The sequence below is a fragment of the Dasypus novemcinctus genome, chromosome 24 (assembly GCF_030445035.2).
Source record: "Dasypus novemcinctus isolate mDasNov1 chromosome 24, mDasNov1.1.hap2, whole genome shotgun sequence".
In the NCBI taxonomy this organism is placed as follows: Eukaryota; Metazoa; Chordata; class Mammalia; order Cingulata; family Dasypodidae; genus Dasypus; species Dasypus novemcinctus.
Genome location: NC_080696.1, coordinates 18,376,055 through 18,403,311, shown reverse-complemented (window position 1 = coordinate 18,403,311; position 27,257 = coordinate 18,376,055). Strand labels below are relative to the sequence as shown.

The window sequence follows — 27,257 nt, the reverse complement described above, 5'->3', positions numbered from 1 at the left end:
CTGTTTTCTATTTCCTGTGTCCAAATTTCCTCTGCTTAAAAGGACTCCAGTTATATAGGATTAAAGCCCTCCCTGATTCTGTTTGGTCTCAATTTAATTAATAGGATCTTTGAAGATCATATTTAAAAATGAGTTCACAGCCACAGGCCCAAGGATTAGAGGACTTGAACATGACTTTGTGGCGGACATGATACAACCTATAACTTCATACTATTCAGAAATAAAAAGGAACAAACTATTGATACATGCTACAACATGGATGAACCTTAATATCGTGCTCAATGAAAATAGTTAGACACAAAGGACCACATAAGATAGGATTCCATGTACATGAAATTTCTAGAAAACAGTATAAATTTACCAAAATATTCATAATTGTACACTTAAAAAAGGGCAAATTTTATATGTAAATCATCCCAACATAAAGTTGCTTAAAAATGGTAGCATACTCTAACTCTTGTTTGTATGTGCTTTTCCTACTCCTTAACTGTAGCCTGGAGATAGTTTCATATCAACACAGTAGCTCTTCCTCTTTCTTTTTGGTGGTTGCATAGTATCACATATGGCTGTGCCCAAATTGAGGGAAATTAAATAGCCACACAAAGATTGGGTCTCCTTTCCCCATTCAGTCCAAAGGCCTTTTGAGGTATTTATCCTCTGCTATGCTCAGCTTTAAAAGCTACAAATTCCCTCCTTCCATCCCTCAGACTCTCTTGAGCACCTAATAGCTTTATATCCATAACATCCATGTAGCAGATGCTATGGTGTCTTGCCCATGTCCCCTCAGCACCCACTATTTCCATACATTTCAAGGGTTTCCCACTACAAGTGCTTGATATTCCCTTTCTGAAGCCTCTGACGACAGACGTGCACGTACTTCACTCACAGAGCAGGCCGGAAGTGCCGGGGGTTATCAACCAGTGATGGATGGGAGTTGGTGGATAAATGACCCAGACTTCTCACTCCTCCGGTGAAAGAACTCTGAGGTTAAGTCTACACCATCCGAAAGGGAACCCCAGCAGGACGGAGCCCCAGTTTCCCACAGTGCAGCCTTCCATTAACCCTGGCTGCTTTTCCTTTCCTCTCTCATTTCCCCACTCTCCAACCATCCCTCCTGGAATCACGTACCAAATCAATTACTCGGAGTTATTTGGAGGGACCCCAAAATAAGGCACCGCCAAGTGACATTTATTAATTGGCTCTTGCATCTGGTACCTTCTGACCAATTCTTGTGCATTTGTAAAGACAGAAACAAAACACAAAATCCATAGGCCATTTTAATGGTATTAACGGTGCATATGATTTCATTAATGACTAGTCTCTTGGCCCTAAGAAAGTGCAGTGCCATCAGTAAGAGAGCAGGATTGAGGTCTGTTTTCATTTATTTGCTTGATTGTCCCATGTATGGACACAGTATAAATAAGAATGTTTGGAAAGACATTTGAACGTTCAAGGCTAAGGTTTCTTCTGCAGATTTTCTATACACGGCCAACAACACAACAGTCGAGCCAGCCTTAGCATATGTTTTATGACTTATAACTCACAAAAACATAAAATGGCAAGACTTTTCCATGCTAACTTGGAAATAAGTCCTGTAAATTTATGGCTGCAAGTTCCAATCAACATAAAAGCATTGCCTCTTCTTCCAGCTCAATTATATTCAAGCCAATTGAGAAAGCCACAGTATGGAGAGAAGCAAAGAAATAATTTTTTTTTTTACAGAATTCAAAGCCTTCTAAAATGTAGGATGAGATATATATCAATATAATTGATAATTTATTCACTCAACTTGCTGCTCTTATTTCATTCTGACAAGCCTGAGCAACTGGTATATCTTGATTCCAAGTCTAACCATTTTGGGCAGCTGCTGAGGTGGTAACAAGTTGTCACTACAGGAGGAATAAGCTCGACAACTCCAAACACTTCATGAGTCTAAGATGAATAATGCCATGGCATAAATAAGGTGACAAGTTCCCAGCTAAGGTCTGAGATAGCAAAGAGGTTTCTGCAACCTGAGGGTACACTGCTTTTAATACTCATTTTGTCTTCCATTAATAGCAAGTTAGAGTATCATTAAGAATTTGTGGGAAGCTGACTTGGCCCAGTGGTTAGGGCGTCCGCCTACCACATTGGAGGTCCGCGGTTCAAACCCCGGGGCCTCCTTGATCTGTGTGGAGCTGGCCCATGCGCAGTGCTGATGAGTGCAAGGAGTGCCGTGCCACGCAGGGGTGTCCCCCATGTACAGGAGCCCCACACGCAAGGAGTGCGCCCTGTAAGGAGAGCCGCCCAGTGCGAAAGAAAGTGCAGCCTGCCCAGGAATGGCGCCACCCACACGGAGAGCTGACAACAAGATGATGCAACAACAACAACAACGAAAAAAGAAACACAGATTCCCGTGCCACTGGCAACAACAGAAGCGGACAAAGAAGAAAGATGCAGCAAATAGACACAGAGAACAGACAACCGGGGTGGGGGTGGGGGGAGGGAGAGAAATAAATAAATAAACAAACCTTTAAAAAAAAAAGAATTTGTGATAACTAACACTGGCATTGGTAAAGATTGCTTTTATTTCACATTATATTTGCACAAGTTGGAGGAAGGTGATGGAGCACTATAGACTGCCTTACTGACCTTTATCCTAAGCCCATAGTAGAAATTCCTCCCGTAAAGGAATAGTAGATTTCTCTGTGCCCTGGCTGGGGCTGGGCCATGAGACTTACTTTGGTCAACGGCATAAGGTGACAGTGGGCCAGTTCTAAGTCTAGGCCTTATGAGGCCTCTTGTGTTTCCACTTGCACTCTGGTGCCTCTGCCATTGTCACGAGAAAGCTTCCCTCAAGTGGCTACTGTCCACAAACCTGGACTGGGAATGCACTCTGGTGGAGCAGTTGAGCCCAGCAGGACCTGGGCCTGGAAGCAGCCACCCAGATGAGCCCAGCCTGGACTAGCCAACCCTGGGTGCCCATGTTAGCCCAGCCACGATCAGCAGAGCTGCCCGGCTGAGCCCAACCTCGATCAGCCCAACCCCAGCCAACCCCCAGTCGCATGAGCTAAATAAATGCTGATGATCAATTGTCCCACTGAGTTTGGGGGTGGTTTTTTCTGCAGGAAAAGCTGACAGAGGGAGTAAAGAAGAAGTACAGGAAGGCAAGGCAATAAACACATACTAGGTTTTCCCTCTCTCCTTCCCTGGTCCAATTGATAGCAACAGGTAGGTTGCGATTACGAAGTTCACGACTGTTTTTTCAAGAAGTCCCCATAATTTCTCACAAGAACACCCCAACTTCCATGTCCCTTGGTGGGACAATTCTAAGATATTTTACAGAACCAATGGGGGACTGAGCCCAAGTTGACCACAGTGATAACCTGCTCATCGTCACAGCCTATATGGTCTCTTCCCCATCCCCATCCCATTCTTCCTCCACCCTCATTGTGCTATGGGCGTCACTGCCAATCTAAATACTTGCACTCTAACCCTAGACTCAAATTACGATAGAGCCCATTTTAACACTGAGCCTTTGAATGAATGACACATGGGTGACTTCACCTCGCTGTGCCTCATTTTCCTCATCTGAACAACAGAGACAAGACTAATGCCTACCTCATAGGCTGTTATGAGGAAAGAACACTTAATGGGCTTGGAACAGGACCCAGAGCAAGCTTTCAATAAACTCTATTTTCAAGCAAGACTTGCTTATCCCCATTACTATCTGGCTTCTAAGCTGCAACTGCTGGTATTGAAGGAATGGGGTAGGAGTAAAGAGAATAAGGAGAAAAAAAGATAATGAAGAGAAAGAGAATAAATTCTATCTTCACTTTAAAATTCTCAGTCAGCTGATGGCAGCACCAGCCTTTAAATAGACACTGAGCAGAGAGACTAATAGGAAAGGCAAAACATGGTATATTAATTGCATTTAGTGAAATGGGAAGAAGCCTGAGAACCAGGAAACAAAGAGGGGCATCCAGTGGATATTTCAAATGCTGTGTCCCATTTGGGGCCACGCATTTTAGACAGAGTTCATTCAGAGGATGCTGGGGAAAGCACATAGCTACCAGGAGAAGCAGTGACCTCCACGTCTTCTAGCAAACAAAATCCATCAGACAAACCACAATGGAGCTTGACGCTTCAGGGGCAGGAGATCGATGGGCAAGTGCTATTCCAAGTTTGGCTAATTTACTGGAGGGTCTTTCTACCAACTTGGACCTGAAAGTGGCTGCTTTCTGCTCTACCTCCAATCTGCCCACTGAGCCTTCCTTAGGTCATGATCAATCAACAATGGGAGGGAAGTGTATTTGGCTCAATGGTTATAGCATCCGCCTACCACATGGGAGGTCCAGGGTTCAAACTCAGGGCCTCCTGACCTGTGTGGTGAGCTGGCCCACGCGCAGTGCTGATGTGCAAAAGGAGTGTCGTGCCACGCAAGGGTGTCCCCCATGTAGGGGAGCCCCACACACAAGGAGTGTGCCCCATAAGGAGAGCTGCCCAGTGTGGAAAAAAAAAAAGTGCAGCCTGCCCGGGAGTGGCACCGCACACACAGAGAGCTGACACAGCAAGATGACGCAGCAAAAAGAGACACAGATTCCCAGTGCCGCTAACAAGAATAGAAGAAGACACAGAAGAACACACAGTGAATGGACAGAGAGAGCAGACAACTAGGGGGAGAGGGCGGGGAAGGGGATAGAAATAAATAAAAAATAAATCTTAAAAAAAAAAAGTCAACAATGGGAGAGAGAGTAAGACCAAAGGAAAGAAAACCCCACTTTGCTCCCAATGATCCACCCTGTGCCCTGCCCCCACCTGATCCCAATCCCCACTTTCACAGTCTTTGTGGGGGTTGGAGATGGGGAGACTTCTCCAATAGCTTTTCTTTTCTCGTCCATTTCAGCCTCTTCTATCCTCCCTTCTCAAGCCAGGTTGATTTTTCTCACAAGTTATAACCTTGCAAATGGTTTCCTTTCCAACCTCTCTTTCACAGTGGCATTAATCTCCTCGGTAAAATATTTGCATTTTACTTGGTGTTGTGGGTTGCAAAGATGGCCACAATTTTCCACTCCTCCCTGTATCTACACCCTTTCCAAGATGACTTTGCTCCTCCTTCCATTAAAAGCTGGAGACTACCCCACTACATCCTAAATCTGGGCTGTCCTTTTAAGCTGCTTGACCAACAGAATGCGGTAGAAGTGACCCTGTGTCATTTTCCAGCCTAAGCCTCCAGAGGCCTTGCAGCACACACACTTAAGAGCCCTGCTTCCATAAGAACAAGCTCAAGCTAAACTGCTGGAGGAAGAGAGCCATACAGTGCAAAGATGAGCCATCCCAGATGAGGTCGCCCTAAACCAGTCAGTTCCAGCCAAGTTGGCGGCCGATGGAAGTCAGCCCAGCTAGTACAGATAGACCAGCTGAGTCCAGCCCAAACTGCCAACCTACAGAATCATGAACTAAACAAGTAGTTGTTTTCTAAGTGACTAAGTTTTGCAGGTGTTTGTTAGGCAGCAACAGCTAACTAATAGACTAGGCAATAAAAAATACAATTGAAGAATTAACCAACATTTTCCATACATTCATTCATCCCTTGTACTTAAAAATCCTCATGTGTCTGTCCTTTGCCATCTCCATTGTTGTTGGACACCTACTAAATGGACAATCCAATACCAGACACTCTGGACAATGTCAATGTGAGACTTGTTTGTAGGTCTCATGAATCTTCAATCAGGCAGTGGACAGATGGCCAAATGCACATAACCAAATGCAAGGTGAAAATGGCAAGTGCCACAATTCCTACAAGCAAGGGCAAACCAACATGAATGCAGGAGTTTCCTACTTCAAACATTCTGACCAAATACAATATTTTCCACTTGGATAACAATTGGCAGAGTTGTGCGCCAGTTCCTGCTACTATTTAGTTTACTGTTTGCATCTTATGGAAGTTACTTTATTTAAAAAGGTCAAACACAGCGAAGTTTTATCTAACAGGAAATACAGAGGAAGTGAAAAAGAAATCCTTGTCTGCTAAAGGCAAACCTTGAACACCAAGATAAGACTTCAGTATTTATACCTGGAAGTGTGCCCTTCCTAATTCTATCACCATCAACATCAAGAAAACTCACGTTCAGTGCTCTTTGGTATTAGTTTAACAGAGGTCAGGGTCTGGGCTGGAAGGAACGCGGCCAGGAACACGAGAGACGCACCAATCCCCGAACTCAAGGAGTTTGAAGTCAAACAAGAGATAGAAACTTTGATCACGACACCAAGCCAATGACTGCTGTTGTACTTGATGTGAAAAAGTGTCCCGGATAACAGGAGCAAATCCAAGCTCACAGAGGAGTCACAGATGACTTTGTGAGAAAAATGTACATTTAAGCCAGGACCAAAAGCATTTAACTAATGAGGGAAATAGAGTCACAACATATTCTGTGAAGCCAGTTCTGAAAAGGTTCGCTCTCCTGTCCTTTTTTGTGTCTGAGAGGCAGCAAAGCTTCTAGCCTCTGGCCCAGAAAGGAAAGGCAGCTGGGGCAGTGGAAACTCATACCAGCTTAGAACCAGGAGGCCCCAGGTTCAAATCCTAGTTTGGCACCACTTCCTTGTGCTCAGTCTCTATTTTCTTTACTTTAAAAAAAATGAATGTAATGATAACTACCTTGCAATATTGCTGGGGTTTAAAAAACAGGTAACATAAAATGGCAATGTTTATTTTGCTCCTGAATCTGCTATTGGGGAAGGGCTTGGCATACACAGGCCCAGCAGGTACAGTTTGGCTGTGCTCCTCCACCCAGCGGCAGCTAAAGCAGCTGAAAGGCTCTATCTAAGGGTCTGGGCGGCTGGAGCCATCTAAAGGCTTGCTCACCTATAGGAGGCACCTCACGTGACCTGGGCTTCCACACAACATGGCGGCTGAACCTTAACGGTGAGCATCCCAAGAGAATGAGAGAGGTGGGTGAAAGCCAGATCACCTTTCACGATTTCAGCTTTGAAGTAACCACAGCCTCATTTCTGCCACAGTCGCTTTGTCAAGAGTTACAGAGTTGGATCTGGTTGACCAAGCTGGCAGCACGAGATGGTCCAGGGTGCCACTCCCCCACAGAACCTTTTAAAAGTTAGCAAAAACTGGCAGAGCCATCTTCCTCAGAATCTCCAGAAAAGAGTTAAGGAGTAGCAATAACTGGGGCAAATGATGGATCAAGAAAAAGCAGTTTTTTAAAAAGGGAGGATAAGTAATAAACAATTTTTTTAAATTAAAGAAAAAAAATTTTTTAAGGTAGAAGGTTGCGTTGCCCTTGCTGGCCCTTCCCCAGTGTGATGTGGAACCAGCCTGTGCGCCCACTGTGGTCCCTGGCCCTGGCCAGGAAAGAGCAGGGTAACCTCTCAGTACACATGCGGGTCTCTATGTTAGTGCCAGTCTATGGGATGGCAGCCTGGAAGACTGAACCAGGACCCTCGTCTTGGGCTCACCTTCCCGGTACTTGGCCTGCTGGGAAAAGCAGCTTGCTGAAAGCTGGAGTAATAAAAGCAACAATTAAGTCAGAGTGGCCTGGGGCGAATGATTCCCCCGGGGAGACGGAGAAGGTCTACTTCATAGGGATCATTCAGATCCTGTTACCTGGGGAATTCCCACCGCCTTGAGCAAGTACAAGCCCAGGACAAGAGACAGGCTCAGAAAACATTTGTTGGTGGTTCTGTGAGGAGTAAATGAATTCACCTGTGTAAAGGGCTTAGAACAGTGCCTAAAACACAGCTAATGCTGAATAAATGTGAACTGCTGTATGTTAGGCTCTCAGGGCTCCTGACCTGTACTTGGCACTGCTTCCACCGCACTAGGAATCCCTGGAATCCTCTGTTGCTCTATGAGAGGTCACCTCTATGCTGGCACCCTAAGGTTCTAGCATGCGAAGTTCCCAAACACATTAGGGAACTTGGAAATGAAAAAAACAAAAAAAAAACTCATGGAGTTTTATAATCTCTGTATTACCTACCCCTTCACGCCAGCATCTTTTCTCCTCGCCCACTTCAGTTGCATCCCAACCTCCCCGGCATGCTGAAGGGCTTGCACGTATCTTTTTGGGTCAAGTTCAGAAGTCTGGATTGCATTTCCCCATCTATAAAGACACAGAATAGACCTTTTAGGACTTCGCGTGCTTTTGAAAATCACTGTGAACACCAGGACTTGCTTCATTACCTAACTCTCTGGGATGACAAATAAATAGATGAGACCACAATGACTGGCTTTTCCTTCCTACTCAAACCTCTCTCCCTCCCACCCCAAAATCCCACCTCTGGGCCCTGGTAATTGGGAAAGGGACTAGCAATTCTTGTGCCAATGCACAGATTTAAGAACTCCAAATGCTATTTCAATTTTAAAAGTTGGATTAATGAGCAACAATCCTATCTTCTCTATCAAGTGTCGATACATGCCTTCCCTTCCCCCTTGGATCACATCAGCTCCCACAAATTCAGAATCCTGCAATCTTTCAGGCAAGGACTTTGAGAATGGAATTAACCTGAATGTGAAACTCTCCAATTATTCCCATATCTAATTTTAAGTATTTACATCAACACCCAAATCTTCTCCAATTACAGAAGAACATGAATTCAGCCACCTTGTTTGGAAACAAACAGAAAACAAAACACAAACAGAGGATGAAAGCTCAAGTCCCCTCGCCCATCCCCAGGAACACCTGTAGCCTGTATCCTTGGCAAAGGAGGACGCTGTTAGCCCTCTCCAGGTGGCTTCAGAGCACTCAAACATTCAATTACACACGTGTTGTCTGTCTCAGTTCATGGTTGCCATGTGTTACCCTGCTTGTTCCATTCTCAGTTTGTCTTATCAAAGACTCTTCATTGGTATAAGAGGATCCCATTTGTTAAAACCCTTTCAAACTAGTCCACAGTTTCAACCCCTCCATCAGGTTCCATCCCTGGGCTCTGCCTTCCCCAGGGCGTTGGCTCACCAGCCTCGTCCTCCTCCTGTGCAGGTCTCCCTCACCTCTTCCTTCATGCTCTCTGTTAGCCCCTTAGTTTCTTTCTGGAACAGCCTCTTTACTCCTCTCCTCTTGCCTGAGCAGAGTCAGCTTTCAGGTCTGAAGGCAACACATCTGGGCTTAAATCCCAGCTGAGTCTGGAGGAAAATGACTTAACCTGGTTCCTTCTGCATAAAATGGGGCTGGTTATAGCACCTACTTCAAAAGGTTGTTCTATAAAGATCAAGTAAAATAATCCATGGCAGGTTATTTGGTAAATGCTCAATAAATGTTAATTTCCCCCTGCACCAACACCAGTCATCATCATCACTTTTTTTTTCCAGTAATATTTTAAGCCTTACTCTCCTCCTTAATCCAAATTTTCCTCTGAACTCTTCCTTCACATATGTATAGGACCACTGAAAAATAATCCCAAGAAAAATTTAAATTCCATTTACCTCAGTTTACAGTATCTTCTGATCTTTGCTAATAGATAAGAAATTGGCAGTTAATTCAATCATACTGAACAAAGGAAGCTCAGTGACTAAAGTTACCCTTTTAAGGGACCAAAATTTTGCTGCCTTGCCTCCTTACATAATCAATATCATAGTATTAAATTAATATGTACGAACAAAATAATGAGGTATAAATGCCTTATGTTCTCGCTCTGATACAATTATAAAATCAAGCACAATTATAAATTACATATGAACAAGAATGTACACCAGTGCAATTGAAAATAAGATTATTTAACATCTGGATGATGTTGTTTTGCTGAAACTAAATCACTCCTTGCAACATGAATATAGTGGAGCTGTATTTTCTACAAGGGGAAGGGTTAGTGTAAGAGAAAAAAAAAACAAACTACTCTTAAAGGTAACTTACTATGTGGGGTGGCTCATACTAGTGAGAGACATCTGTAAATTGAGACCAGCTGAGGGATCAACAGATTCCAATCTCACCACCGATTCTGGAACATTCACCCATTGCACTGAGTGGCAGGTGGAATTACCCGCCCACTTTAAATTATTTCAATCACTCCTCTACTCTCTCTCAGAATTCCCCCACCGCGTTTCTCTTTCTGAACCATTGTAAAGCCATCATTCATTCACCCCATGAGACTGCTCTTGGCCTTGACTTGGGGAAAAGACATTATCTATGTCCTCAGCTACCTTTGCTACCCAATTCATACCCTGCAACAATGCCAACTGTGGAATGACTTGGACCCAAAGCAAATAAAGTATGTACAAATCCAAGGGTAGGCACCAAAATGTCCTGGCAGAACTTGGTCTCAATGTTCAACTCTTCAGGGGTTCTCAACCGCACCTGCATACTTGAGCTTTACCGATGCCCATAGCCAGGCTGCATTCCAAATGATCTGCATTACAATTTCCCTAGTTTTTCAAAACTCCTTGGATGATTCCAGTGTGCACAGGAGGTTGAATGTCAAAACCAGTGATCAATTAATGGCTTTCAAATTTTCTTGATTACTGCCCACAGTAATAAATCTATTTTACATCATGACCTATACACACACTTATACAAGAGGGGAACAAATATTTCATAAAACAATACTCTTACTACATGCCTTTGATATTTTCCATTCCATTTGATTTTATTTAAAACAATGCTGGGGAAAACAGATTTGGCTCAACTGATAGAGCGTCTGCCTACCACATAGGAGGTCCAGAGTTCAAACCCAGGGCTTCCTGGCCCATGTGGTGAGCTGGCCCACGTGCAGTGCTGATGTGCGTAAGGAGTGCCATGCCACGCAAGGGTGTCCCCTGCAAAGAGGAGCCCCACGTGCAAGGAATGCACCCCTCAAGGAGAGCCGCCCCACGTGAAAAAAAGCGCAGCCTGCTCAAGAGTGGTGCCACACACACACAGAGCTGATGCAGCAAAATGATGCAACAATAAAGAGACACAGATTCCCGGTGCCACTGACAAGAATGCAGGCAGACACAGAAGAACACCCAGTGAATGCACACAGAGAGCAGACAACAGGGAGGGGGGAAAGGAAAAGGAAGAGAAATAAATAAAAAATAGATCTTAAAAAAAAAACAATGCTGGATGTATCCAAGTCCTCACAACAATGGGTCACAATTTACGGTTTGAACCATTCGGGTATAGAAGAACCAGAATATAATTAGATTAATTTCTAAATATTCTCCTTTAAATAAAAACATTTCAAAAATTCCCAAAGGGAATTATGTGAACTCCTGAGAATAAGTCCATATCTACAGATGCCCATTTTGAAAATCATCTTATACTCCTAGTCCTTCATTTTACCAAACAGGAAAAGATCATACTTAGATGTATTCCCTCTTGCATGCAAGTAGGCCTGTGTGTGTCATGTTTTTTGCCCAGTAACCATTATTTCTTATCTCCGTTTTCATAGAGCATTTCATTTATCTGAAAAATCCTTAGACTGTTTCATGGTGGGCCCCCAAGCTTAGAGCTGGTAAAGTGTCATTCTACTGTTTCAATGTGTTACTTGGGGGAAACGGACTTTGGCCCAGTGGTTAGGGCGTCCGTCTACCATATGGGAGGTCCGCGGTTCAAACCCCGGGCCTCCTTGACCCGTGTGGAGCTGGCCATGCGCAGTGCTGATGCGCGCAAGGAGTGCCGTGCCACGCAAGGGTGTCCCCCGCGTGGGGGAGCCCCACGCGCAAGGAGTGCGCCCGTGAGGAAAGCCGCCCAGCGTGAAAAGAAAGTGCAGCCTGCCCAGGAATGGTGATGCCCACACTTCCCGTGCCGCTGACGACAACAGAAGCGGACAAAGAAACAAGAAGCAGCAAATAGACACCAAGAACAGACAACCAGGGGAGGGGGGAAATTAAATAAATAAATAAATCTTTAAAAAAAAAAAAAAGTGTTACTTGGGATAGACCACGATTCATCACACAGGATTGAGGGAGTGTCTAGTATATGCATTAACATTTGCTGATTGAGGTTCAGCATTCTGGTGCTTATTTCCCATGTGGATTTAACAAAACAGTACTCTAGGGAGGCTGATAAAAAAACAAAAAACAAACAACAAACAAAAAACAAAAAAAATATATATATATATATATCTGCCTTACAGAGATGAGGGGATTGTTGTCACAAGAGAAATTTCAAGAATTACCACATTGTGTTTAGCCTAGAATCCCTTCTAAAATAAGGCTAAAACTTCAGGTCTCTGGTGCCTTTATCACATGGCAAAATAGGGAAATTTTAGTGTTGTTAACAATATCCAGTTTTCATTAATGTTGCTGTAATAGCATCCATTAAGTATTTAAGGAAAAATCTTTTAAGGATCCGAGGGAAAAAATACACCAGGCAAAATGCTATTAGTCAACTCCCAAAGTGATTTTGACTTTGAAAAACAACAACTAATTGCTAAACCCAAACATCTAAAAACCAGATACTAAATTGGACTTAAGCTGAACTAAACATGTATGGCACATTATAAGAATCTTATGCACAGAAACTTAAAATATTAGCAATTTAAAAAAATTCCTGTCTTTATATAAGAAAAATGTAACTTTATATTAAAAGAAAAACAGATAACCTATATCTAAAAATTGTACAGTAACAGTATGTGACTGTTTTCCCATGGAGAAATCTGTGATAGCACTGCAAACAGTACTATCATTTGATGTAGTTAAGTTTGTCATTTTTTAGCAGCATCTTCGCAAATCAAGGTTTAAAAGGCTTTAAACTCTTCCAATGAGAGAAATTTTAACCTTACATTTATAAAAAAAGAAAGGCATTGGGGAGGTGCAATTGAGAATTTTAATAAGGGTTTATATGAATAACCATAAATTTGTAAACCCATAGGTATTTACATACAAAGTCATTATATTTTAAATAAACAATCATGCAGTTAAATTTTTTAAAAAAGAGAGAAACAGCTTGAATGAGGTTCCTTTGAGTTGGGGATAAACAGCTGAAACAACTCAGGAAGTTGTCCCTGCTTTGTTGTTTTGGAGTCACAGCATCATAGCCTGTGTACAGGAAAAGCATTTCCTCAGCAAGGGGCATCTGTTTTAAATTGGTTATTGAACATGCTTGTGTTTCTAAAAGAAATGCAAATTGATTTCAAACTTGCAATGGTTTCTCAACAAAATAAAATTTCACTGAGAATACCAGAAGTGTTTCTAACCTTGAAAATTCTTAATTATCTCAAGTTTTCATTTAATTTCTCCCTGAAGGAAAGTCAGATTTAGGGATGGGGATTATATTGGCCAAAATTACATTAATTAAACACATGTTGATCAAATCCCTATTAGATGTGATCCACTGTGGGAAACAAAGTGACTATTCACATATGAAGCCCTACAATCCTTACTTCTTAGAAAGAAATTTACAAATTTAAAGCCTCAAGGATGACGAGAGCAGGCTAACAACTGCTTTAAATTTTTCTTAATCCAGCAATTGTTAATATGGAAAATGAAACAGTGGCTTGTTTCTGTTTTGATAATGCTGTCTAAACAGGTCACGTGGGAATTGTTTACCATCACTGAGCAGCATTAAATGCTTACTGAATGTTTATATATGCAGGCAACTTGCTTACACTGCTCCTTAACCAACTTCCCTCCCTCCCTTCCTCCCTCCCTCTCCCCCTTTCTTCCTCCCCCCCACCCCCAGTTGTCTGCCCTCTGTGTCCATTTGCTGTGTGTTCTTCTGTGACTGCTTCTATCCTTATCAGCGGCACCGCGAATCAGTATCTCTTTTTGTTGTGTCATCTTCCTGTGTCAGCTCTCCGTGTGTGTGGCGCCACTCTTGGGCAGGCTGCACTTTCTTTTGCGCTGGGCGACTCTCCTTACGGGGCGCACTCCTTGCGCATGGGGCTCCCCTACGCAGGGGACACCCCTGCGTGGCAGGGCACTCCTCGTGCACATCAGCACTGCACACGGGCCAGCTCCACATGGGTCAAGGAGGCCCGGGGTTTGAACCGCAGACCTCCCATGTGGTAGGCGGACGACCTATCCATTGGGCCGAGTCCGCTTCCCTTAATTCATCTTTAATTGAAACCCTTCTTTTGCATTCTGTACCCATCCACCGTATATATATATTGCTCTCAGTATTGTTAAGTGTGGTCTTGGGTATATTAGTTTACTTGGTCTTAAAGGAGATAAAATTGGTTAGGCTCCTTCCACCTTTGTGCATCCAAAGTACATGGATTAAAGGATTCAGTGACCTTTTCATTGTACCTTGTGCTGTCCTGGAGCTCCATGCAAACACTGCACACAGCATTTGCAGGAGCAGCCCACACCGTAGAGTTGGCTCCATCTAAGAATCTACTTGCCCAGCATTGAACTTTCTCCTCAGTCCAAATCCTTGTAGTTCCATCAGAGGGAACCCAAATCCAGGCTTTTCCTGCAAAACTGTGGATTCTCAACTGTAACAGGTTTCTTTGCTGCAAGATTTTTGAGAGCCTTTATGCAAATATGATCTAGAAGGGTATGTCCCAACATCTCCCAAAATTTTTTGGCCCAAGAGCATTGATGGAGAACATCTCAGGATGAGGTCTGCTGTAGAAGATAGTGTCCTGGGCTGTTTTTTTCTCCTTCCTTTTTTCTTTTCCTTTTTAGAAAATTAATTGTATTGGAGAAAGGCATTGCTAGCTCGCTTTCTAGGGCAGAGAGAAAGAGCAAACGTTGCTCTATGGAATGGCCCCCAAAGTCTTGTCACCCATACCACAGGATACCTCAATCCTGTGGCTGGTGCATTTCGGGTATTCTGAACACACACCCACCAGAGCCTGCTCAGCCTGAAACTCCTTACCCTCTGCTGCCACCGTCTGTTGCAATCTTGCTCATCCTTGTGACAGTTTGAAATTCTTTTATGAATCCCAAAAACAGAGAGATTATATTTTTTATTAACCAATTCCTGTCAGTGTGAGACCCTTTTGACTGGACTATGTAACTGAGATGTGACTCAGGTTGCATCTGTGCCCTCTTGCTCGGTCTGACAGAGGCAGAGAGAGAGAGACCCCCAGGAAAAGGGAACTGTCATCTCTGCCCTGCATGTGAAAGGAGGACTCTAGCAGTCAAAGCCCGAGCTCAAAGCCCCCCAGAGGCTGGGCCCACGGAGCAGCTCAAGGTTGAGGAGATGAGCCCAGGCTGAAGAGATGAACCATTGCCTGATAGCTCAGAGCTGAACTCGGGAAGAAAGTGGAACAGCCAAGAAAGAGAGGAGGCCAGGTCCAGAGACAAACCCTGTGTTGGTTGCCTACAGCTGAGCTCCGGGAGATGCTAGATTCTGGAGGGGAAGGCAGGGACCTCGGCAGAGATCAGCCGCCATCTTGCTTCACCACATGGCAGCTGACTTTGGTGAGAAAGCATCTCTGCTGATGCCTTGACTTGGACATTTCACAGCCTCAGAACTGTAAGCTTTTACTTGAAATACATTCCCATTATAAAAGCCAACCCATTTCCAGTACTTCGCTTTGGCAGCTCTTTGGCAAACAAAAACATCCTTTAAGAGCCATCTCAAAATAAGATAGGGAGTTTCAGGATTTACATGCCAGGTACTGTGCTAAGCACTTTTCATACATGACTTTATTAAATCACAACCACTGCCTCATGATGCAGGGAAGCATTATATTCCCATTGTATAGATGAGCAAATAGAGGCAGGAAGAGGTGAGGTGACCTGCTGGCAAAGCCCAGATGCATTTCTGGTTTGTCTCCAGCTGTAACCCCCATGGTGGTTCTTGCCACCAGTCCCCAAATAAATGCATTCCCTCACTCCTTTGAATCCTAACTGTACTGAGTCTGTATCTTATTGTGTATGTCCTTCTCACAGCACTCATGACTCCGTGCATCATATTTCGGTATTTGCCTGATCCAATGACTGTCTAAGGATGGGGTGATTCTGCTTTGGTATAATCTTTACTGAAAATGGCACCATGAGACCCCAGTTAATATTTGATTAATGTAAAGCAAGTTATATATTTAAATGTCCACCTCTTACCACCATTTAAAAATGTAGATTTTTGCTGTTGAAATGGGAATTGGGTTAACTAATGTGGGCGGCCATTGCTGACAGGTGGAACCTAAAAAGCTGAGCCAAGCCCAGCCAACAGAAAGTGTAATCTCTCCTCTACTTGACCTTGTCCACTGCTCTGGCTAAGTCCCTCTTCCCCAACCTAATGACTCAACCCATAAACAACTGCTGGCAAGAATCCGGAGGGAAGCAGAGAGGAAATGAAATACACATTTCCTTCCTAAAATTATGGAAGAAACTAAAACACCAATTATGGGTAATTCTAAAACATGCCCATTTCTGTCAGTTTAGAAGACTCCTCATCTCCTATTTGCTTTCTGCAAAGGACACAACAAAAGCAGAATGAAGACCCCTAGTTGAACTGATAAACCATCCTAAATGCTGATCTTTCCATGAGAATGTTAACACTTTCCAATGAAGCACCTCCTAATTACAGTTCTAGGAGCACTTATTAGGAGCAATATATACATATATACATATTAAAGAAATGATAATACCCATGAAAAGCAAGAATTTGAATTTGTTATGTTTTTAAATTCATTTTTCAAAGCCTTTGTGTAATAAAGAAAATTTGGATTTAGATTAAAACAGGCTTCTTAGTTAACTTTCCCCAACAATGGTCTCAATTCTTCCCTAGAAGCCATGTTACTGTGACTTTATTAAGTGTTTACTCATTTTCATGGAATAATATCTGCGGTGGGGGGCAGGGGACACATCTCCTCTCTTAACGTGGATCATCTTCTACTCTGGTATTTTTTCTTTCAAAGAATAATCTAAGTTTTTGCTGACCTTAAACAATCTGACCCCTAGCACTGCATACCCCAAATTAAATCCCTTGACCTTTTCTTAAGTAGTAAATAAGTTTCACAAGATTGTTGTTGAGTCATTTTCTCAAAATAAGGTAACCTCTTCTAATTTTCAGAAATGACCAGTATTTCTAGGAATATATCTATATCCTTGACAATTTTTTAAACCATTTATAATTCTATTTTGCCAATTAAAGAAATGGAACAAATCATCTGTATATTCAATTTAACAAACCCTTGTTGGATTTTGTTCAAGTTGGACACTGTAAGGACACAAATGTGGTCCTGATTTTTGATGTGGGCCATCTGAAAGGGATGCAGAGGATGGATGCATATTCAACAGGAGAGAGTGGGAAAGGCATTTTAGTTCAGACACAACTACTTGGCCAAAAAGCAGAAGAGCAGGGAGGCAGGGCAGGTTAAGTGCCTAGACTAAGGGGATGGGTTTCCATTTCACTATGGAAACGCAGGGAGACACTGAAGGTCTCTGTGTAGAGGCAGGATGCTGAAAGTGGAAGGACCATGTAAGGACAGTTAATGAAGACTGAGCCTAGGGAAGTGGATATGGCTCAAATGACAGAGCGTCCGCCTACCATATGGGAGGACCTGGGTTTGATCCCTGGGGCCTCCTGGTGAAAAACAAGAAAAAGCGTGCCCGTGTGGCAAGCCAGTGCCCACGCAAGTGGCCTGTGTGGTAAGCCAGTGCCCGCACGAGTGAGTCATGCAGTAAGATGATGATGCATCAAAATAGAGAGACAAGGGGAGAGTCAAGGTGAAGCACAGCAGAAACCAGGAACTGAGGTGGTGCAATTGACAGGGAACCTCTCTCCCCATCAGAGGTCTCCAGGATCTAATCCCGATGATTCCCAGAGGAGAGAAAATGAGAAGACAACACAGACAGCAGAAACAGCGGGGGGGGGAGGGAGGGATAAATAAAAATAAATCTTTAAAGAAAGAAAGAAAAAAGACTGAGCCTAGGGAACTATGGACTTGAACTAGGAAAGAAGGTGCCAGACACCGAGAGCCATTGTGGAACGGGCCTACACTCCATTGTGTTGAAAATGAGGAATTATCAAACAAATCACAAGAAACAGGAAGTAGAGAGAAAGAAACAGCATGAGGGAAGTGGACTTAGTCCAGTGGTTAGGGCGGCCGTCTACCACATGGGAGGTCCTGGTTCAAACCCCGGGCCTCCTTGACCCGTGTGGAGCTGGCCCATGTGCAGTGCTGATGAACGCAAGAAATGCCCTGCCACGCAGGGGTGTCCCCCGCGTAGGGGAGCCCCACGTGCAAGGAGTACACCCTGTAAGGAGAGCTGCCCAGCGCAAAAGAACGTGCAGCCTGCCCAGGTATCATACTGCACACACGGAGAGCTGATGCAGCAAGATGATGCAACAAAAAGAAAGACATATTCCTGTGCCACTGACAACAACAGAAGTGGACAAAGGAGAACACACAGCAAAATAGACACAGAGAACAGACAACCAGGGGGAGGGGGAGAGAAAAATTTAAAAAAAAAAAGATACAAGCATTAAAAAAATAAATTTAAATTAAAATTTAAAAAAAAGAAGTAGCATGAGTGGGTGGATGATCATTATATTTTTAGACTAGCTGAATCTGAGTTGCAAAGTCCAACATTCATTGAAAAATTAACAGAAAAAAGTGGATAATTCTATACTAGGATAAAAGCCCCTGTATTAGTTAGCCAAAGGGGTGCTGGTGCAAAGTATCAGAAATTGGTTGGTTTTTATAAAGGGTATTTATTTGGGGTAGGAGCTTATAGATACCAGGCCATAAAGCATAAGTTACTTCCCTCACCAAAGTCTATTTTCAAGCGTTGGAGCAAGATGGCTGTCGACATCTTGCAAGGGTTCAGGCTTCCTGGGTTCCTCCCTTCTAGGGTCTTACTTCTTCCTGGGCTCAGGGTTACTCTCTTGCATCTCTTTCCTCTGTGAGCTTACTTCCCAGGGCTCCAGCTTCAGACTTCAGCATCAAAATCCAACATTAAAACTCCAACATCAAAAACTCTTTTTTTTTTTTAAAGATTTATTTATTTTTATTTATTTAATTCCCCTCCCCTCCCCCAGGGGTCTGTTTTCTGTGTCTTTTTGCTGCGTCTTGTTTCTTTGTCCGCTTTTGTTGTCGTCAGCGGCACCGGAAGTGTGGGCGGCGCCATTCCTGGGCAGGCTGCTCCCTCCTTCCCTTCGCGCTGGGCAGCTCTCCTTATGGGTGCACTCCTTGTGCGTGGGGCTCCCCTGCGCAGGGGACACCTCTGTGTGGCACGGCACTCCTTGCGCGCACGCATGGGCCAGCTCCACACGGGTCAAGGAGGCCCGGGGCTTGAACCGCGGACCTCCCATGTGGTAGACGGACGCCCTAACCACTGGGCCAAAGTCCGTTTCCCTCAAAAACTCTTAAATCTGTCCTTTACCATGCCTTTTATCTGTGAGGCCCCACCCACCAAAGGGTGGAGACTCAACATCCTACAGGCACAAGAGGTTTACCTGATTAAGTACCTGATTAAGTAATCAGTAATCAGTAATTAAGTAATTACTTAATCAGGTACTTAATCAGGTAAACCTCTGAATCCAATATAATCTAATATGCCCAGAGGAAAAGATCAGTTTACAAACATAATTCAATATTTCTTTTTGGAATTCATCAATATCAAACTGCTACAGCCCCATCCACTAACCCACATCCGTGGGAAATAGAGAAGGAAAGAAGAGTGGTGTGAGAGTTGTCCTTGTGATTATAAGGCCAGGGGATCAAGCTGACTGAATTGGAAACCAGGGTCTTCACCCACTGATCTCAGTAAGACTGGAGTCGTTGCTGGTGTGAGTAGGTGCTTGTCTCATTTTTGGACAAACTGAGTTTGAAGTTTCAGGGAGAGATCTGAATTGAGAAATACAACAGGCAGTCTCTTCAAGTGGGACAAGTGGATGACTCTATGCAGATAACAACATTTTTAGAGTGAGGGAGAAAATGGTCAATAGAAGTCATGCCACCCTTGAAGTCTTCTGTTTAATCTTGGTGCTCTACTTTAAGAGGGACATGGCAAAATAGAAGTTGACAAATTAAATATGTAACTGAGTTTTGGAAAGGATGTTTGAAGGAACGCTTGAAAAGAAAAAAAAGAAAGACTGGGGAAGCTCATTCTGTCAAGTGACCAATGACATATACGACATAGGTTTAGGACCAAAGGATAGAAATGAGAGGAAGGCAAGTTTCAGCTCAATGTAAAGAATCTCTGGCTAATGCTTTGGGCTGAGGGTGAGTTCCTCATCAACAGAGATATGAAAGCAAGGGCCAGATGATAACCTAGGAGGATATTACAGACAGGGTGGGAGAGTCTGATGGGGACCCAAACAATAGTTGTCCTTGTTAGTCCTTTGTCTCTGTGGGAAGAGTCAGAATGGAGCAATAGCTAAGTTAAAGAGTCACCTACAGAGAGCAGTTAAATGAAGCCACAAGTTGGGCAGATAGCCAAGGTACGATTGCTATGAGAGAAAAATAAGTGAACTGAGGAAAGAATCTTATACAAAATGAGAGAAAAGAAGCTAGAGTAATGAGAGAAGTGGTAAATGAATAGGAAGAAAATTAAGAGTGCCAAGTAACAAAGGGCAAAGGAAGGGAACATCTGTTATAATTTACATAAAGTGTACAAATCTTAGGGTACAGCTTTAATTTTTACACCATTCCATAAGGTTCTCTCATGCCTTCTCCTATTCAGCACATCCAAAGGATAATCACTGGTTTGACTATATCATATATATTGGTTTTCCCTGTTTTTGAACTTCACATTAATGGAACCGTGTAATATATACTCCTTTGTGAAGTATTTGTGTTGATTTCTTTAAATCAATATCGTGCCTGTGAAAATGAAACATGTTGTGTCAGAAACTCTTTTTTTTTTTCATTGCTGTGTAGATGATGGAAATTTCTAGTTTTTTAGCCATTCCAAATAAGGCTGTTATAACAGTCTTTTTTATAAAAATTCACTTTTTTTTTCAGGAGGTATTGGGGACTGAACCCAGGACCTCGTATATGTGAAGCAGATGTTCAACCACTGAGCTATACTTGCTCCAACAATTTTTTTTATAAGTCTTTTAATGGGGACACAAGCACTCATATCTGTTGGGTATATACTTTGGAGTATAGTTGCTATGTCATAGGGTAGGTGTATATCCAGCTTTAATAAGTATAGAGCTTGTAACAATTTATATCCCCTCCAGCAATGTAGGAGTTCCAGTTGCTCCTCATCTTCTCTAACACCTTGTGTCGTCAATCTAATTTTAATCATTTTGGTGGATTATAATGGTATATTATTGTGGTTTCAATTTCCATTTCTCTGATAATTAATGATGTTGATCATTTTTTCATGTGTTTATTTACATGTTGATATCTTCCTTTGTAAAGTGTCTGTTCAATTCTTTGCCCATTGTATTAGTCAACCAAACGGGTGCTGATGCAAAATACCAGAAATTGGTTGGTTTTTATATAGGTTATTTACTTGGGATAGGAGCTTACAGATACCAGGCCATAAAGCATAAGTTATCTCCCTCATCAAAGTCTATTTTCACATGTTGAAGCAAGATGACTGGTGAGGTCTGTGAGGGTTCAGGCTTCCTGGGTTCCTGTGGGTTCAGCTCCTCTGTTTTCTCCACAAGGTCAGCTGTAGACTATGAGGCTCTCTAGGTTTTGCCTCTCTTCACAAGGTCACCTGTAGACTATCAGGCGAACAGCTCTGTCTCTCTCCCTGGGGCTCCAGCTTCAGCATCAAACTCCAACATAAAAATTCCAACATTAAAAGCCCTCTAACTCTGTCCTTTGCCATGCCTTGTGTGAGTCCCCAGCCACCAAGGGTGGGGGCTCAATGCCCTAATGGCACAAGAGGTTTACCTGATTACTTAATCAAGTAAACCTCTGAATCCAATATAATCTAATATGCCAAGAGGAAAAGATCAGTTTACAAACATAATCCAGTATTTTCTTTTGGAATTCATCAATAATATCAAAGTGCTACACCCATTTTTAAGTTATCAGATATATGTATACTCCTGGATGTGAGTTCTTGGTTAGCTAAATTTATTGCAAATATCTTCACTAAGGTGATTTGTATTTTTATTCTTTTAGTGGTATCTGTAGTGGGTTGAATAATGGCCCTCAAAAAGCTATGTCCAATTCTTAATACTTGGAATCTGTGAATGTGACCTTATTTGAAAAAGGGTCTTTGCAGATATAATTGTTTAGGATCTTGAAATAAGACCATCCTGGATTTTCCATATGGACCCTACTAAATGCCATGACAAGTGTCCTTATAAAAGAAAGAAGAGGAGGAGACACACAAACAGAAGAAAAGAAGGTCAGGTGAAGACAGAGGCGGTGATTCGAGGTATACAGTCATCAGCCAAGGAACACCAACCACTGGAAGAGACCAGAAAGGATTCTCCTATAGAACCTTCAGAGGAAATATGGCCCTGCTAGCACCTTTATGTTGGACATCAAGCCTCCAGAACTGAAAGAGAATAAATTTCTTTTGTTTAACATCACTGAGTTTGTGGTAATTTGTTACAGCAGTCATAGGATGCTAACATGGTTTTCTAGGACTCAGGTGCAAGTGGATTTTGGGGGAGGTAATCCTCGGAAGCACCAGTAGTTGAATGGGGAAGTGAGACAGGGCAGAGAAGGAAACTAGGGTCTTTTGATGTACAAAGTTCTTAATTTTAATGATGTTTAATTTATCAGTCTTTTCATTATGGTCAGTGCTGTTTAAAATATCTTTGCTCACTCCAAGGTCATTAAGATGTTCTCTTAATGATTGATTGTTTTAGTTTTCACATTTAAGTCTATGACCCATCTTGAAATAAGTTTGGTATATAGTACAAGGATCAAAGTTCATTTTTTTCCTCATGCATATCCAACTGACCTAGCACCTTCTCTTCTGTGGAAGACTCTTTTCCACAGATCTAGAGATCTAGTCATTTGACGTAAGTTTCTCAGTTCTCATTTCTGTTCCATTGATCTATTTGTCTATCCTTATTCCAATGCCATAGTTTTAATTATTTAGCTTTACAGTAAGTCTTGATAATTTGTGATATAAGATTTCCTACTTCATTGTTGTTAAGTGTTACCTTGGTATTGTAATTATTTTTTTCCATACAAATTTTGGAATCAACTTATCAATTTATACAGGAAAAAAAAGTCTGCTGGGATTTTAATCAGGATTTCCATGAATCTACAGGTCCTGTTAGGGAGAACTGACATTTAAAAATATTGAGTATTCCCATCCATGAACATGGTATATCCTTCTATTTACTTATGTCTTCTTTAATTTCTCTCAATGTCTTGTAGTTTTCAATGTGGTGTCCTTTGCTCTTACACGTCTTTCATTAAATTTATTCCTAGAATTTGATATTTTTCAATAATACTGAAAAATGCTAATATACAGCAATATAATTGATTTTTATAACTGGACTTTGTTTCCAGCAACCATGTAAAATCACTTTTCATTTGCAGATTCTACTGGGTTTTCTACATATGCAATCATGTCATCTTTGAAAAATGCCAGTTTTAATTCTTATGTTCTGATTTCAATAACTTTTATTTCTTTTACTTTCCTTAGTATGCTGCAAAGTACAATGTCCATTAAAAGGGTTGAAGGGGTAGGTTTGTCTTGTTTCCTATCTCAGAGCGAAATCATTCAGCATTTCACCATTAAATATGGTTTGTACATACTCTTTATTAGCTTAAGGCAGTTTCCTTTTGATCCTTAGTTGCTGAAAACAGACTATATATTTTAATGCATACATTGGCAGCTCATTAGACATTTCAGCAAGGCAGCATGGTATTTACACTGTTGACTGAGAACCGTCTTCTTTTATTTGAGAAAGTCCACCACCTGGACATGTTAAGAAGATGTGGAGCAGCCCTGTCCACTGCATGGGGCAGTAACATGGCAGCCAATAAACAAATGGTTTGAGTCAAGTAATTCAATCTCTGGACTGTTTATCCTCCCCTCTCCAGATGTGAGTCTCTGGATCTGGAACTTAGAATGCTGAGAACATATAGTAATGATAACCGTGCTCATCAGTGTGTGGACCAAGCCACACATAATGTATTATCTCATTTAATCCTTGCAACAACAGATGCAGCAACTGAGGCCCAGGGATATTAATTCACAGCCAGTGACAGGGGGGATCAGCATTCAAACCCATGTAGTCTGGCAGCATAGAATTAGCTCCTGTACCATTAGAGATGAAATCCTATTCCAGCCCGCTGTGTGAGGTCACTTCTCTTTACTCCGTGGAATGTTGCTCACCATGTAGTCAACTCAAGGAGCTACCTACCCAACCTTGGGCTTCCTTTGAAACCCTTAAGAGGGACAGCCATGCTCTTGGTACATGCATTTTTTTATTTTGTTTTGCTTTGCTTTGCTTTATCTCATTCAAGGACATATTAAACAGTCAGTTCTCTGCAGTATCATGCCCTATCACTTTTGCCAAAAGTGATAAGCATATGATGCTTTGCAGCTACAAAAAAAAAGAAAGTCAACTGAAAATCACTCACTCCTTTTCCAGTGAAAAGATTAGTTTACAAGCTAAATCTAGGGAGGACCATATTTTTCTCAAAAGAGGCATGTCTGGTATTTCAATTTCCAATTTAAAATTATCCCAAACAAAATGACCACAAAAAATACTAGGCCTAGTTGTCGTTCCTTCTCTAGAAATAGTCCTTATTCCATTACACCTCATTCATTCTAGATACCGTCTATTGCATTAAAAAACAAAACAAAACAACAACACAGCAAGGCTCAATGGCTTAAACAACAACCATTGTCCTGAAGACATCACATTCCTATGAGGAAGGCCACTGTCATTTTTCAGACATGAAACTGAGGCACAGCATTTCTAAGCCACCTGGAGGCAAGGAAGAAACTAGTCGTTCTGTTTTTTGACTCACATATAACTTTAAACATAAATATAACGCATGAAAATTAATTTGTGAACTATAACATATGCCGTAATCTACTGTGTACCTTTTCACTGCATGAATGTGTAAGTAGAAACATTTCTGAAAAGTTTATCTCAGAAATTTTGACATATTACCAAGAGTGATAAAGCTCTTCTTGGAAAGTTTAATCTACTTAACAAGTACCGCTGAGACCCTAGGAAAGTATTTGGGTATTTCCGACTTTCTAATATAATTGATAACTTGGAAAGCAAAAACTATCACCAACTTGGCCTGCAAAATGTTTCCCATTGTTGGAATCAGTACAGTTATGTGTCAGGACTACTTGTCCTGGGCTATAGCTTGGGAAAGAAAGAACTGTGGCTGGGAAAAGGCACTTACACAAAAGGCACCTGGCTACTGGTCAGCCTGCGGTCCACTGAAACGATGGTCCTTATTGGCATCAGAACCTGCAAGTTGAATTTTTTCACTTCCTCTCCCGTGTTCAGCCAACTCTCATTTCACATCTTCCTAGGTATTGTCCATTTTAGTGCTCATTTTCTATATTCAAATTTTTTATATGTGAAACAAAAAAAACCTTTCTCTCCACAGATACATCTGAAAATGCCTATCTAGGGATATTTAATTAATGTTGGAACATTGTACTACAGTTTGTTTCTGCTGTATGATTTTCATTCATCAGCTGAAATGTTTTGATCCTCTATTTCTGCCCCCTTCCAATTGTAGTTTTGATGGCTCCTCTCCCGCTTTCTGTTCGTTTTCTAACATGTTTTCTTTCCTGGATCTGCAAGGCTTGGGGTGGCTAACTGGGTTTCTTGATCCAAAAATGCCCTCTACTGTATGATATAGTGAAGTGTAATTTCCTTATTAAATAGTGCAGCTTCTTGGGAGTAGGGGATGTCTTCTGATTTTGTGGTTCTCTTTTATGTCTGCAGGACCCTTCATTTTATCCTTGGGCTCTTCTTCCTCAGCATTGCCAAGTCTCCGAAGTTTTCCCCTCCTCTCTGAGAAGCCTTGCCTTCCCAAGACGGTCACAGCAGGTCCCACATGTATTAAGTATTTTCCACTCGGAGTGGAACTTGGCTTCCTGAGGTCTGCCGTCTACCTGTATCGCCTCAGCCTGCCTGTATTCCTTCCTCTCTTTTTCCCCGTTGTTCTCTGCAGTCTCCCCCAGTGCTCCCAAAAGGGGAGGGCTCCAGCCCCAGCACGTCTGGATTTGAGTGTTTATCTCCAGATACAGGTAACTTTAAATTTGTAGGATCCTCACTCTACTAGTAACACTGAAGGCCTGTGTCAACAGTGGTTTGTTTTGTTTGCTTGCTTTGTTTATTTGGATGAGTTTTGGAGGAAAGTTATGCCAAAAGATTTGAATCTAGACAACCACCATTAATCTAATGCAGTTCAGAGCTATGTTTAAACAACACCATTTACTGCTTTAAAAATGCCCCTTTTACCGAAACCTAATTCCTCTTCACAGTACAGGCATTTCTTAGTACAGTATATATAGTTCGGTGGATATAAAGTTTTAATCAAGGAACTCTGTGTAAAAACCAACCCACCTTTAGACCCACGTGGGTGTGCACACAACATACACAGCAACTGTTTAACATCCTTTCCGGCCACGATAGCATACCCAAAGCTTAAATTCTCAAACACCATGAGGCATCGCCAAACAGCCAAACCTTCTGCGTGACTTCTATCAGCAAAGGGTAGAAGCCCTGAGAGCACCTGCCAGCCTGAATGGCGTCGCAGGTGGAAGGAGTACGGGGGAGAAAATGCGTCTGGTTTCCAAGTCGCCCTGACATCGCAGGCTGGGCCTAAGGACTGGCATTTCGCCAGTTTCGAGGAGAGCTCTCCCAGCGCCCCCCGGCCGCCCTGCTCAGACTCTTGCTTCTCGCTCTTCAAGAGCCCCAGTCTCAAGCCCTGGCGCCCACCCCAGTCCTGCGGGTTCACCTCCTCAGAGCTCAGGCCTCCTTCAGAGCGCAGCCTCGCCAGGGCAGGCTCTTCTCAAAGCAGGCAGGCCTGCAGGACCGGGAATTAATCTCCCTTCCCCAGCAGCCCTCCACCAAGGGGAATCTGCCTTTGTCCCCGGGAATCATTTGACTGATAACACCCCCTATATCAGCTGTGCCCCCCTCTCACCTCCCCACTCACTGCCTGGTGTTTCCTGAGCTCAGACCCCATTTAAATCACTTGCTCCCGACAACTGCAAGCAGGGCACTCCCTTCCATCTGCCACCTGGGATCTAAGCCCCCTCTCAATCAGAAGCAGAGTGGGCATCACCATCCCCAAATCCTCAAGACCGAGGAATGAGCAAACATAAGGGAGGAAGGGACTAAATGAACCATGAATTAAAGTAGATTTATTATTATTCTAGCAATGGAAGAACTCATAAAATTGATATAAAGGCAGTGGCCACCAGAGGCTGGGAGGGGAGGGAGAGGGAAGAACAGGTGCAACATGGGGCATTTCTGGGACACTGGAATTGTCCAGCACGACACTGCAATGATGGACACAGGCCATTATACATT

General features: G+C 42.6%; 1 protein-coding gene across 3 annotated transcripts in view; it reads right to left on the bottom strand.

Annotated features, from left to right (window-relative positions):
- RIN2 (Ras and Rab interactor 2) overlaps positions 1 to 27,257 on the bottom strand; it is a 225,361-nt gene that overhangs the window by 170,705 nt on the left and 27,399 nt on the right. For 2 of the 3 annotated variants that reach the window (XM_058286768.2, XM_058286770.2), the window contains exon 2: positions 7,971 to 8,093. The exons of the other annotated variant lie outside the window; for it this stretch is intronic. The gene's annotated coding sequence lies outside the window, so the exon portion shown is untranslated. The remainder of the gene's footprint in view (positions 1 to 7,970; positions 8,094 to 27,257) is intronic. 3 annotated transcript variants of the gene reach the window in all.